Source organism: Natator depressus, chromosome 4 (genome assembly GCF_965152275.1).
Source record: "Natator depressus isolate rNatDep1 chromosome 4, rNatDep2.hap1, whole genome shotgun sequence".
In the NCBI taxonomy this organism is placed as follows: Eukaryota; Metazoa; Chordata; order Testudines; family Cheloniidae; genus Natator; species Natator depressus.
In genome coordinates, this window is record NC_134237.1 from 133,136,125 (window position 1) to 133,150,428 (window position 14,304).

The 14,304-nt window shown below is 48.7% G+C and overlaps 1 protein-coding gene across 3 annotated transcripts in view; it reads left to right on the forward strand.

Annotated features, from left to right (window-relative positions):
- Positions 1-10,041: 10,041 nt before the first annotated feature.
- PTPRA (protein tyrosine phosphatase receptor type A) overlaps positions 10,042-14,304 on the forward strand; it is a 255,446-nt gene continuing 251,183 nt past the window's right edge. For 2 of the 3 annotated variants that reach the window (XM_074951917.1, XM_074951916.1), the window contains exon 1: positions 10,042-10,269. The gene's annotated coding sequence lies outside the window, so the exon portion shown is untranslated. The remainder of the gene's footprint in view (positions 10,270-14,304) is intronic. The other variant, XM_074951918.1, reaches the window with a different exon arrangement.

The following is a 14,304-nucleotide window of genomic DNA, read 5'->3' on the forward strand; positions in this document are numbered from 1 at the left end:
GATCAGATTGTGTTGTAATCAGCCTATCACTGTGATCAAACAGGTTAGGATGATGTGGGTGTCCCTCATCTGTAAACAGTGGTTGGTTAGACCAGTTCTGGTTTGCTTCTAGTGCAGGGTATAGGTTGATATGTGACTGTGATGGGGTGTTCACCCTACACTAGCCTAGAAGGAGTTAATGAGGCTGAGAAGGGGCCAGTTAACAGGATAGGCCACAGCTCAGGGGAAACAGCTGATCCCCTGAATGATGATGGAGCTAGCCGAGAAGGAACAGGCAGGGATAGGATAAAGCTGGGAAGGGGTTGTAGTGAGGGAGCCTGTAGCCACACTCTGGACATTAGGGAGGGAGAGAAGGAAGGTAAAGAGGAGGGGAGAGGGTGTAGGAAAAAGGTCACGGAAACAGCAGCAAGGTTTAAGATGGTGCAGACCTTGGCTGCTGATTAGAAAGGCCATGTGCGGGAACCCGGAGCAGTGGGTGGGCCTGGGTTCCTCTGTGCAGGGAATGGGAAGACTGCCTGAGACAGTTCGTACGGACTGACTTTGATAACGCGGAAGGGGAGGACTACAGTGACCTGGCCGGAGGGCCAAGCCAATATGAGAGATCACCCTGAATTACAGAGAGAGAGGAGGCAGGGCACAACAAGCAGCAGAAGGGGGCATTAGACCTGGAAAGAGCTAATCCCCAGAGCAACCAGGCGGAAGCGCTCTAGCGGTGAGTGGGACCCTGTGATAGTGACCTGTTATGGAAACCCAGGAGAACTCTCTGCACTTCAGTCTTTCTTATGAGATTTTAGACGTGGAACCAGACCACTTTTGGTCATTGAAGAGACGTGTCACTTTTCACTAGGGCAACGGGTGCTGACACCAGCACCTTACTCAAAATTCAGTGTGTGTAATTGCATTCTGCCTAGATCCCTTGTGCTGTTTCTATTGGCTATGGGATTCTTCACTTCCTATACTGCAGTATTCCATCTCAGAGGTGGCTCCATTTCAGTGGCCAGTGAAATAATTCCTACATGTTCATCAGTGTATAGTTTGTAGAGAACTTGGAGATAAAGTATTCTATATAAATGTAAAGGGTTCACTATTAATAATTGTAATGGGGGGGGGGTGTCCCTTTAAGGGCCTGGGGATAAACAGACCTGGTAGTCCGTCAGAGGGAAGGGGTCAAGTGTCCCCCAGAAAGGGCAGAGAGGGCTCAACTGGAGGAAGGCTGCAGGAGAGAGGTTGCCTGGCTCCTGTAACAAGTTCTGGAGCTGAGAGAGGTGAGTAGATGGACAGGCCTCTGGGTCCCAGAAGCATACCTGGGGTTATGAGGTTTCATTTGAATTAATAAAATGGCATGCTGGAGGAAGAGCCCGAAGGACTGTGGGTATTACAGTGAGCCCTTGGTGGGTTGGGGAGACAGGCCAGCAGCAGCACATGTGGTAGAGAGCAAAGGCAGGTACTTGCCCCCTGAAACTGAGGCAGCAGCTAGCCTGAAGCCAGACTAGGTAATGCAGGCCTGCTGCAATAACCACAATAAAGCATCTGATTACTTCTAAAGGGGGATGACACTCTCCTACTCATAGAGATGGTGCCTCCAGGTCAAGGATCAGGCACCAAGTGAAGGAGAAGGAAACTGTGTAAGAGAAGCTACCCATTGTTTTATTTCTTTGTGCTCTAGGGACCTGATGATCCACAGCCAGTAGAAGTCCAGGGGAGCTTTGCACTCCTGGGCTGCCAAGCAAGCACCTTTCATCAACTCTAAATTCACTTAAAAATAATAACCCCCTACCAAGAACATATGAAATGGACTATCTTTTCAAAGCCTGCCACATGTAATCAAGTGAGCGAAGAGGAGGCCTGCATGACCCATATCGTCTGTCCTGTACTCCCTTGAATGCTCCACAGATCACCTGAGTCACTTCACAGCCAGGGGTTAAAATCACCTGCCTGCTCTGGAATCTCAGTGCTTGGCTCTTTTGACTTCTCCCTCAATTACCCCGCCCCCTGTTTCCACACCTGATTGTTCTGTAGAGAGGAACTCCCTGTCTCTGAGGGATGCAGGTGCACAAATGTCTGTTGCGTAAGATTTCAGAGTAGCAGCCGTGTTGGTCTGTATTCGCAAAAAGAACAGGAGGACTTGTGGCACCTTAGAGACTCACCAATTTATTTGAGCAGAAGCTTTCGTGAGCTACAGCTCACTTCATCAGATGCATAAAAGTGGAAAATGCAGTTGCATAAGAGTTACCGGAAACGCGAATTTATGGGAACAGAACCATGAGCAGAGTCTCTCAGCTTGGGACCTGATCTGGCTCCCTTTACAGTCAGTAGAAAGACTCCTATTGACTTTAGTGGACGTGGAGAGGCTCAAAGTGTGACAACAAGGACTGAGCTGCACCTGGGAAAACTGGCGCAACTTCATTCATTTAATGTGACCGCGAACAGCCTTTACTGCCCCTCCCCTCACTATTGCTGGCAAAGCAGCCTCTTCTACCCCCCAGCAAAAGGCAATATGCAGAGCAAGGAGTTAGCCTGAAAGAGCCTCAACTCTGCCTTCTCCTGATAACTTGTCACAAAGAACCTGTGTTGTGAGCATCACTAGAAGCTGGAGGAATCTTCCGTAAGCTCACTAAATAGGGCAAGGCCCGCTGGAGAGCCTGTATGGAGATCCTAACTACAAATGAGGAAATTACCCTGCAACGATGGTTTTTTAGGCTATTGGAGCTTTTCAAACAACTGTGCGACTCCGGTCACTCGTGTTCCTGGTGCCTCCATCCTGTCTCCCATGCCCTGCTCCTGCCTTTCCCGGGAGTTTAAAAAGCCTTTTGTTGGGATTGCTCTGCATATTTTGCAGTTTGCTTGACCAAACTGCGGCCCGGGTTAGCAGCATCTGTTAACGTCAGTGCACCCTGCAAAGGAGATCACTCGTTAAAGGAATGGTCTCTTGGCACCACAGCTTTATGGCAGGTGGGGAATTTCCCCCTTGTCGGTGAACCTGAAATGAAACGGACTCTTTTTCGCCTCGGAGGCTAGGATAGGTCAGGTGAGCAGTCTGAGCATCAGGGTAGACTGCTTGGTGCCTGTGACACAGAGACTCCTTGGCAAAGAGTCCCTTCCCCTGTTCATTGCAAACATCTCACCTCAGACCTGGCAAACTCACCACACCAAACCTGTCTTGCAGGGTATTTATCCATAAAGAGTAACATGTCAAGTATCAACAGAAAGTTCGTAACTTGTAACGATTAATAAGTGTTGTGTGGGGTCTGTAAACCCCATGGCTAAACCAGCTCAAGGTATAGAGCAGTACTGGGTTAGGGAGGCTCTGCCCCTCAGCAGCTACTTTAGGACATGCTCTAGGTAGAGGAGTAGTGTAAAAGGACCGTGGTAGGCACGGGGCAGAGCACCAGGAGGTTGGTGCTGAGCATTCCTATGGCTATTTGGAAGCTGTGATCCAGATTCTCCCTTGCCCCCCGACTTCGAGAGGTGGAAAAAAATGGGATGTTGTCCCACTGACAGACTCTCCTGTGTGACCATGCCCCAAACGGCCTGGTAGGATGTGACCGGGGGAGAGGGGACCAGCAAGTGGATAATGCCTCTTTAGGGTGCTGGGTTGGGATCTAGTGGAGTGGTAAAGACTGTGTCCCCTTCCTTTGCCCCCCCATACCTCTGCAATGACAGAACCCTATGGGGAGTGGAAGAGCTGCTGAGGAGAGATTGAGGCCTGCCACATATGACTTGGCTGGAGCCCACTCTAGAATGATCAGGCTGGAAAGGGCTGTGGAGCCACTGCCTGACCAGTAGGCTAGCTGGCTATCTTACTGACCTGTTACGTAGGGTTAATATTGACGGAATAATGTATCCATATTTATGGACTTGGCACAGAAATTAGTCACCAGGGTAATGTGTCTTGGTGATGACCCATTTGGGCAAGGGTGAGTTGTCACCTCAGCCTGTTTGGCTGGTGATGCAATGCAAGGCTTCATTGTTTTGCCTTGTGCAATACTACGTCTTTTGTTGTTGTTACCTCTGATGGTTTCCCATTGAACGGAAACCACTTGAAGGTAAAAAAGCTTTACCCCGGATGGGGATTCACCGTGTCTGTGAATAGAAACAAAAGGCTGTTGTCCGTATAACACACAAGGGGGAAAAGCACTCTGTATCCAGTCACTGAGGAAACCACTTAAGGAGTGGGGTGCTTTCATGAACATTTGGTCCTGCTTCTTGTGAAACCAGCCAGTTATGCAAGAGCCTGAACTTTGGGGGCAGAGAGGAAATTTACTTTATTATCTAGGAAAGGTAACTATTGATAAAATGTGAATGTAGGTCTACACTTATTCTATTTTTTGTTGTTACTGGTTGATTCCATAACTACCTCTCACTTCTTGTTGAATCTTTATTTCTTACAAGAAAACAGAAGAAGGTTTCTTTAAGTGCTACGTGGGTTACAGGAGTGGTGGTTTAAGATAAAACTAATAAACTGAGGCACACTGCACATTTGAGTGCAGAGGATCTGAAATTTTTGTGAGTAGCCAGTGTTGTGGGCTGGATATCAGAGGGGAATGATTCAAGGGGACTGGGGTGCACCAACTATTAACTTGCAAGGTGAAGTTAGGGCTGGCCTAACCCAGAGGAGAGCTCTCAAGTGGCTGAAAAGCTGGTGTGTTAAGGAGCTGACACCCAGCTACCACAAGACAGATTCCCTCATGCTGGAGGCATAGGGTAATGAGGTGACTCTCAGTCCTAGGTGCCCAAGAACTGTCACAGTACCAGATTTAGATCCTGGGATGACCAGCCTAAGCCCTTCATCCCTCTGAAGAGATTGATTTAGATCTCATGGAGCTTGGTCTCTATGAATCTTGTAGGGACTCAGGAGACATGGATTTTCTTCCTGGCTCTGCCACTGGCCTGCTGTGTGACCTTGGGCAAGTCACTTTCACTCTGTGCCTTTTTTTTGCCATCTGTAAAATGGTGGATAATGATACTGACTGTATTTTGTAGTGATTGGCGGTATGTATGGATGAAAAGTGCTATATGAGTTAGGTATTATAATTATTTTAGACATGAACTGGACATTAAAGATCCAGCGGGTAGAGGGGGAGCAGGAGGGTCCACTTAGAGAAGGATGAGATGTAGGAACAGAGAACAGGAGAAGACGGAGAAAGCCAAAGGAGGATGAGAGTTCAAGGAAGTGGGGGTGATCAACAGCATTGAAGGCAGAAAGGCCAGAGAGGCTGGGAATAGAGTGAAATTTTGGCCCCACTGAGATCAATGGAAGTTTTGCCATTAATTTTGTTAGGGCTATGATTTCACACTTGGAGATTCAACCAGGAAGAGGTCATTGGAGACTTTGGTGACCATGCTTAACTTGGAGTGAAGGAGGAGAGGAAGCCATGCTATAGGGGAATCTAGAGGACTGCTTTGTGGGGAAGGATAGCTCAGTGGTTTGAACATTGGCCTGCTAAACCCAGGGTTGTGAGTTCAATCCTTGAGGGGGCCATTTAGGGATCTGGGGCAAATATTGGGGATTGGTTCTGCTTTGAGCAGGGGGTTGGACTAGATGACCTCCTGCAGTCCCTTCCAACCCTGATATTCTATGGTTGCTAACCTTACAGCATTCAGAACAAAATGCAAAACCTCCATTTCTTTAAGTGAAGCTTTTCCACCATAAGCTCTCCTTATAGATTTGCATACATATATGCTCATCCTCATTTAAAAGACCGTGAAACTGAGGCAGAGAGAAGAACAGTGTTTAACCCAAGTTTAGAGGAGGAGTGTGTGCCACATCTAGGACTAAATCACTGAGGTTCTTGCTCTTAACTAGTCTTGTGTTTAGAAGCTCAAGGTTGCACCTCACTCAGAAAGCATCGCCTGTGGGACTGAGCATGCTAGCACAGGGGAGAGATGTGCTATCCTGGGTGAGCAGAGAAGACCTCTTTTTTGGGGGTGTTTTTTTTTCCTTCATAGCCAATGTGAGTTTATCTGAGTAAAGACCTCTGGATTTGGCCCTGTATGAACAGCAACCGGATTCCTTTCAGCTGGTTGGAGAGTGGGGCTTAGCTTGAGGCTAGTCAGAGTGAGTTGCCTGACCAGATGTCCCGATTTTATAGGGACAGTCCCGATTTGGGGGTCTTTTTCTTATGTAGGCTCCTATTACCCCCCACCCCCATCCTGATTTTTCATATTTGCTGTCTGGTCACCCTGTGCTTTACAAAGCTCTTTGTCTGACTCATGAATGATAATTAGAGCTGTTTGAGAAGCAGAAAGATTTGGCTGTTCAGGAGCTCAGGGACACAGAAGAAGAGTCTGAGGAGCTGAGTTCATGATTCAATGGGTTGGCATAAGTGTAACAGCTGAAACATAGCAAGTGATTCTGTTGATGGTGGAGAAGGAAGAATAGAATCCAGTTCCCTCACCGGTAGCTGGGCTGGCTCTGCAGGGCTAACAGGAGTAAAAAAGCAGTTTAAAAATTCTGCTGAGGATGTACAAGAAGGAAAGAATCAAGCTTAGCTCTCTGATCCCAAGCTGATCTGCGGGACTGACATACTGGAGGAAAAACAGTCTTGTTTGTAAACTGAGCATGTCTGATAGGGAGTCACTGATAGACAACAAACAGAGCCCAGCTATGCTGTTTTATGACAAATGCTTTCCTGCGTGTGGAATGCCCACCTCTAGGTGTCAGAGTAGCAGCAGTGTTAGTCTGCAGCCGCAAAAAGAACAGGAGTACTTGTGGCACCTTAGCCTAATAAATTTATTTGAGCATAAGCTTTCGTGAGCTACAGCTCACTTCATCAGGTGCAGCACTTCCGGTTTAGGTAGAGAGTGTTAACTACAGAGCGGGTACCTCAGTGCAGCCAGAAGCAATAAATGTTTGAAAGTGGGGGGTGGGCTGGCTTTTAATTTTTTGGGGGCACGAATTACAGCAAGTGTGTTTGTGTGCAAGAGATTTTCCCAATGTGCAGAGTCTTGTTTTTTTAAATTTTTCTTCACACATTGCTGGTATGTACCCATCAATGGCCTTTGGTCACTTTGTGAAATATTTGCTCTTAGCTTTATATCTGCTTGAACCAAGACTTGGGTCTAGGGTATGAGGATTTTAGAAACCTCAGCTCAAAAGTTGTTATGCTGAGGCTGACTTTGCTTGCACATCTGCAGTCCACAAGCCTCACTGGCCTAAATTCCTCAACCCCCATAAGCTCACAGAGTCACATCCTCCCTGTGAGTTGTTCTTTTCTGATTTTTTTTGCTTCCAGCTATCGCAAAGCAGACTTGCAGAATACATGCAGTCCTATTTCCGATCGCCTGAAACATACCAGCCTTGGAGCATCCTGCTTTATGGCATGACAGGAATTTTACCTGCATCTAATTTGTACACAGAAATTGGGAGGCTAAATCATTTGCAAATCAGAGTAATAAGTAGTGACTAAATCTGGTGCCTCTGTTTGTTAGGCATTTTAGACTAATGCTGTAGGATGTGTGTATATAACAGAAATGGTTCAGCAGCTTTTCCCAAAGAATGGCATCTTATTACAAACATCACACCACACCCTATACAGAGTCTCTCAAACTCTTGTGACTGATAAGTAAATCTGCACACCTCCATTGACTTCAGTAGTCACTTCAAGGTAGGGTGCTGTCCCAAAGTGAATAAGGTGGGTAGGATTTGGCCACTGGGATGTGGTCTTGTTTCTGGTGAACTCAGTTGGAGTTTTGTGGCTCACTTTAAAGGAAGCAAAGTAGACCCCACTGAGCTACCTGATTCTGAAAGTTCCTGTGCACCTGTGGAGCCCACTGAAATCACAGGAGTGGGTGCTTAGCACCACCCAGACCCAAGCCCCTGGGTTGGATTTCAGCTGGTGTTTTAGAGGTGGAAAAACTTAATATCCCACTGGCAATCTGCTTGAGCTACACCATCCTTTTGTGTTGCCAGCTTTGATACCTGGTGATTTTTCTCAAAACTCCAACTTCTAGAGTCATGTGGTTAAAGAATTTTAGCTTTAATTTTTTTAAAAGTAACTTCCTAGCCCTCATGATTGCAGAGAGGAGCTTGAACATGTGAAGCCTAAAAACTCCAAAACCAGAAAATCAAATAAAAAAGTATCCAAACTTTCTGAATTTTTTTTTTTAGCAAATCTGATAATATTTGGACACTTGGGGTTGACAATACTGACCCCTGCTGATAGTTGAATCCAAAAATGTGTGTGTGTATGTATACAAGTTTAAAAAATGTAAGACAAATAAAAACCTCAAATGTATTATTTTTAAAGGAAAATGTCCACTTTTAAAAGCCATTTTCATTACTCTTAGGACTTGATTCATGATCTTTTAGTGGTGGGGGGTGGGATTGGGACTCATTGCATGTGCCACTCATTGCATGTCCAAACACAAAGTAGAAGCCAGTCTCTGTCCTGAAGAGCTTACAGTAAAGACAAGATGCAACAACTGGTAGGGAAACAATGATAAAATCATGATGGTGTCTCTTAAATTATATGCTGGGTTACAAAGGAAAAACTGATAAAGCATATTGTTTGAATAGGCACTTTTATTGTTCCCTGTTGTTTTAGTGCATCTGCCGAGCAGGTGGCAGCTACATCACTGAACACCCAAGGTCAACAAACTGACCTGGGTTTGCTACCTTTCAAAAATGGTAGATACACAAACATTTAAAACTGAGTCTGTAAATAACTTAATTACAAAGAAATCCTGAAGGCCTGCGTGGTCTGCCATTCCACATACCTATCTACAATAGTACAAAGGTGCCACTAGGTGGTGCAGTGGAGCTAGTGCATTGGGGCGCATCTCTGGGACTCAAATCATAGCTTAGGTGGCAAATAAATATTAGTGTGGTGTACAATCATGACAGTCTGCAACACCGTTCAGAATACTAGCAGTTTCAACTGAAATGAGAGCTGGGATTACAAGGACATGTGAGGAGGTTTGAGGTGCACTGACATAACTATCTTGGGGACCTGGGTCTGGTGTTGTAAATCAGGATCAAGGAGAGTGTAAACTCAGGACTGGAACATCCAGGAATATTGTAGAGACTTGGCAGAGCTGAATGAAGATCCATGAGTGGAATAACCGGAGGTATTAAGATAGGTCACTTCTGTGGTGCATTGGCAGATGCGAAGGGAGCCCAGGATTTGAACATCAGAATGAGCATGTGTCAGGATTGGGATGTATAGGCCAAGCCATGTGTGGGTGCTCCGGACAAGAAGGGGTCAGGAGGAAGTGCAATTTAGGACTAGAGAGCACAGGAAGAGCTGAGTATGTGCCCAGCACTAGAAAAGCATAGGGGCTGTAAGTCAGTAGGGTGGGGTGCTGGCAGAGCTATGTGGGTGCCCAGCACTGGAATAGCAGGGGGGCTGTTCGGCTGGAGGTGCACTGGCAGGGCTGTGGGGGTGCGCAGCCCTGGGATTGCAGGGATCTGTGGGTCAGGAGGAGGTGCACTGGCAGGGCTCTGGGATTTCAGGGATCTGTAGGTCAAGCTGGGATTGTTAAGCACTGGGATTGCAGGGGGCTGTAGGTCAGGCTGGGGGGCGCACTGGCAGGGCTGGGTGGGTGTGGGTCTGGCTCTGGGATTGCAGGGGACTGTGGGTGCACTGGCAGGGCTATGTGAGTGCCCGGCAGTGGGGCTGTAGGTCAGCCTGGGGGTGCACGGCCAGGGATAGAGGGTGCCAAGCACTGGGATTGCGGTGGCCTGTGTGGGCGCTGGTAGGGGGCCCTGGGGCGAGTAGCGCGCGGGGCGCTTGCCCAGTGCGGACTCTGCGGACCCCTGGCGGTGCGGCGCCCCCGCGCTCAGGCTGCAGCAACCTGCGCGCGCCCGCCCCGTCCCCGTCCCCGTCCCCATCCCCGTCCCGTCCCGTCCCGTCACGCGCCCCCCGCCCCGGCAGCACATTCAAAATCCACAGGACCAAGAAGAAGGGAGCCCCGTCGGCGGCCAATCAGCGCGGGCGTCTGATCGGCCAATGGGAGGGCGGCTTACAGAGGCGCGTGCCCCCGCGAAGGAGGCTCCGCGGCAGAGCGGAAGCGGCCCGGCTGGGGACGCGCTGCGGTAACTTTTCTCCTCAGCCGCCGCCGGCCTGTCACTCGCGCGCCGCGCATGGAGCGGCCCCACGGCGGGGAGGCTGCGGGGGCGCCGAGCCCCGCGGCGGGGTGCTGAGGCGGGGAGACCCCCCCTTCCTCCCCGGGGGTGGAGCGAGCGGGGTAAATGCTCTGGCTCCACGGGCCGCTGCGGAGTCACGCCGGAGTCACTCGCGGCTCGTCACGCACCGTCCCCGCGGCAGGGTGAGTGAGCGGGCGGCGCGCCCTGGCTTCCCCCCTCCGGGGGCGGCGAGCGCGGCTCGGGTCTGGGGGCGTCGCGTGTCCCGGGGAAGGAGGGGAGACCCCCCCCGCCCCGACCCGGATCCGCCTGCGGGCTCCGCGCGGGCGGAACGGGGCGGCCCCCCGGCCGGGTGTCTGCGGCTGAGCGGGCTGGTCTCCGCCCCGGCCCGGGGGGGCCGGCTGGAGGCGATGGGCTGGGGACCTCCCTGTCCATCCGCTGGGCAACTTCCACTGCCAAGGCCCCCTCCGGCCTGTGCGCTGCCCGCCGATCGGCCGCCCCCGGGGGTGGGGTGGGGGGGCGTGAGCGTGGGTCTGAAATGCCCCGTCTAGGGGCGGGACAGATATTCCCAGTGGCGCCCCCCCTCCCCTCCCCTCCCCGCTCTGGTTAGATCCTGCCTCAGTGCTGGGCTGTGGGGCGGCGCTGGGGGGACCCTCGGCTTGAAAAATCCTTGTCCCTGTGGGGAGGTTTGTGGTGCTCAGCTGAAATCTCGCTGCCTTGTTCGGGTTCTTGTACCTTGCCCGTCACCATGGTGTCTAAGGCCTGGTCTGCACCGGAAAATGAAGTCTGCTTAAGTACATCGCTCAGGGGTGTGAAAAAGCCACCTTTCTGAGTGGCACAGTTAAGCCAGCGTAAATCCCCGTATAGATAGCTGTCGGTTCACAGAGGAATTCTTCCATCCATCTAGCTACCGCCTCTCTGGGAGGATTATCTGCACCAACAGGAGAACTCCTCCTGTTGGCATAGGTAGTGCCTGACTCCACACAGAAGCGCTGTAGCTGTGCAACTGTTGCGTTTCAAGTGTAGACAAGTCCTAAGTGCTTGTCTCTCTATTATGCTATGTTATAGGAGTTGCATTTCACAGCTACGTAATCGTTAAAACCGTTGTTAGTTTGAGGGCTGGCCCTTTCTGGCTATGTGTGCAGTGCCCAAACTCCCACTGACTTCACAAGAGTGGGCTCTTACTTGAGCCCAATCCTGGAAACTGTTCCATGGAGGCACAGTAAGGCTCTGTGCATCCATATGGAGAGGGGCTTGGTGTAGAGTGGAGAAAGAGGGATATCAGTGGAAAATGTTGTAGGCAATTGGTATTAAATTCAGTCCTAGTGTAAACAAGCATAGCTGTCATTTTAGACGATGACTATTCAAGTGATTTATGCTAAGACCAAACTTATTCTTCTGTTTTCTAGGTCGTTTATCAGGTTCAGAGCAGTTTATAGAGTAAATGATCTCAATCAGCTGCCCCCTCCCTCCTGACCTTTCGAAAAACTTTTATTTTTACTTTCTCAGTTCACTCTGATTTTTAGAAATACAATCCCATCTCTTCCATCATATGTATTCCTCACTGCAGGAGAAGAAGTGCAATGCAAAGAGTCCCATATGCAAGATGCTCAGATATCCAGGGAGGGATTATAGATGGGTGTATAATATGACACATGCTCTGGTCACCATCCTGCTTCCTTTGAACTCAAGAAGGAACTTTTCTGTAGACTGCAGTGGGAGCAGGATTGAGATTTAATTTCATATTTAGGTCCGTATCCTGAACAGTGTAGCCTGCTGTGTAGATGCAGCATTCTGCCCATGTTCCACATAGGGCACGAACAGGGCCACAAATTCAAATGCTGTTAAAATATATATTATCTTACTGGTAGTACTAATATGTAATACTGTTCATACGCAAGCTCTTTATGAGGATTGATTAAGATATGTTGTTGAGACTATTCCCATTCTCTCCACTCACCACCACCTCCACCCCAAAAAGAGGGGCAGGGGAGAAACGTGACAAAGACCAATAATTATTTTGATAAATTTTCAAGTATAGACAAAACTTCAGATATTGAGGTGGAGGAGGGGTGTGTGTGTGGGTGCATGTAATTTTTTATACTACTATAGCATCTGGAAGTCTAAGAAAAGATCAGTGCTCCATTGTGCTGGGTACTCTACAGACACACACAGATGGTTCCTCCCCAAAGAATTTGCAATCTGAACAGACAAGATGGACAAAGTGTGGGAGAAACATTATTATTCCCATTTTACAGAGAGGGGAACAGAGGCACAGAGTGATTAAGGCTCAGATGGTGCAGTGAGTTCTGTATAACCCACTTGGAGCCCTGCTAATTTCAGTGGGGGTCTGCACTCTTGGTGTCTGCTCATGGCGAGATTATTGCATGGTTGGGGGTCTTTTATGTGATTTGCCTAGGTCACTCAGGGAGCTGAGAATTGAATCCAGATCTCCTGAGTCACAACCCAGTGCCTTGGTCCTAGTTCAGTGTCTTGATTACAAGACTATCCTTTCTCATCCTAGATACATATATACATTCTACTTATTAAAGGGAGAGAGTGCTGTCTACTGGTTAGAGCAGGGGCCTGAGAGGTGGAGCTCCTGAGTTTTCTTCCTGATTTTGCCAATAACTTGCCCTGTGGCCTTGGGCAAGTCACTTTATATTTCTGTCTCAGATCCCCCATCTGTAAAATGGAGATGACACCTGCCTATCTTGCAGAGGGTGGTATTATGGTTGGCTAATGCTCATAGGTTGAACGTTCTGTGCAAGTTAAAAATGGCTGTTAGTGTGTGAACCAGGCCTGTCTTATTTTGTTTAATCCTCTTGTCCCCCAAAATCACCCTATTTGCAGTCTAAATGACAGATGAACAGGAAAGTTATTCTGACATCCAGGTCACCAAGTGGAAAGGAAGCGGGAACGAGAGACTGTGGCCATTTTGGCTGAACGCACTGAGGAAAGTGATGCTTCTGTTAGTGGAAATCTTGGATACAAGCAGAGTGGGGGAAAATAATTCTAGACTCCCTGAACAGCAACCCCCTGCGGTAGTACATGGAAGCCCCCCAGCAGGGAACAGGCCCTATCATGTTGGGTGCTGTACACAAATATAACGACAAAATAGACTATGCGGGGCGGGAATTAAATTGCTGTATAATAGACTTGAGTATCAGTGCTGCATTCTGTAACACTGCTGCACTGTTGCATGGCTTAAGCCCCCCAGTGTTGTGTGAAGTTGTTACTTAACATAAGGGAAAACAAATAACAAATGGCTTGAATTAGGGGGCCAGATTCTCATCTGGTATAATTCAGTATGGTTCCCACTGACTTATGCCAGCTGAGAATGTGGGCCTCAGAACCCAACCCTGAGAGGTGCTGGGGACCTACATCTCCTGTGGAAGTCAATGGAGAACCATGCTGACTGCACCAGATAAGGATCTGGCCTTTTATTTTTAAAATCCCCTTTCCTCACCACCTTCCCCCCCCCCTCCCCCCGCCCCACCCCACCCCACCCCAAAGATACAAAATTTAAAACCTGGAGGTGGGAAGAGACCTGTAGAATTCTGTCAAACATAGCTGATGTCTGCTAAATAGTACGTTTTCCATAGGGTAGATCTCTCCCTACCTGCCTTGGGAAGTGGGATGGGGGTGCGCATGCATATGTAATGTAGTATTAACTGCTCCAAACTTCTGTAAGTAACGCTGGCTTTTGCTCTCCCACGCCTTGGTGGAAAGCCCCAGCTCAGATGAAGATCTGCTTATTTCTGATCATCTGGGATGTCATCAAGAATGGAAAATGTGACAGGAAGGAAGGGAGGCTTTTTTCTCCTGCTAAATACGGAGTGACATTAAAATCTGGAAATAGCAGATATCGGTGTGAAAAGAATCCTGGCCCATTTTAATCTTGCTTCCATTTTAACTAGATCCCAGTGGTTCTTTTGTAAGGTGAGGGGAGTGAAGGAGGGCCCTATGCTTTGCTCAGCCACTTTGCTGGGTTTTTTGTTCCAGACTGGAAGATGCTAACCCTGTTATGGGCCTCTAGAGCTTAATTCAGTTCTGTCCTAGAGGCTGAGTGCTCTTCCAGTTTTGAAATCGTTGTGTGTGTTAGCAGGAGAGAGAGGGTTCATTTCTATCTGCTGTTGATTAATAGTTTGCTGAGAGCATTCAGGAAGCTCTGGAAATGTTTTTGGGTTTTCTCTTCTGTTTGTTTGGTGATTTCTAGA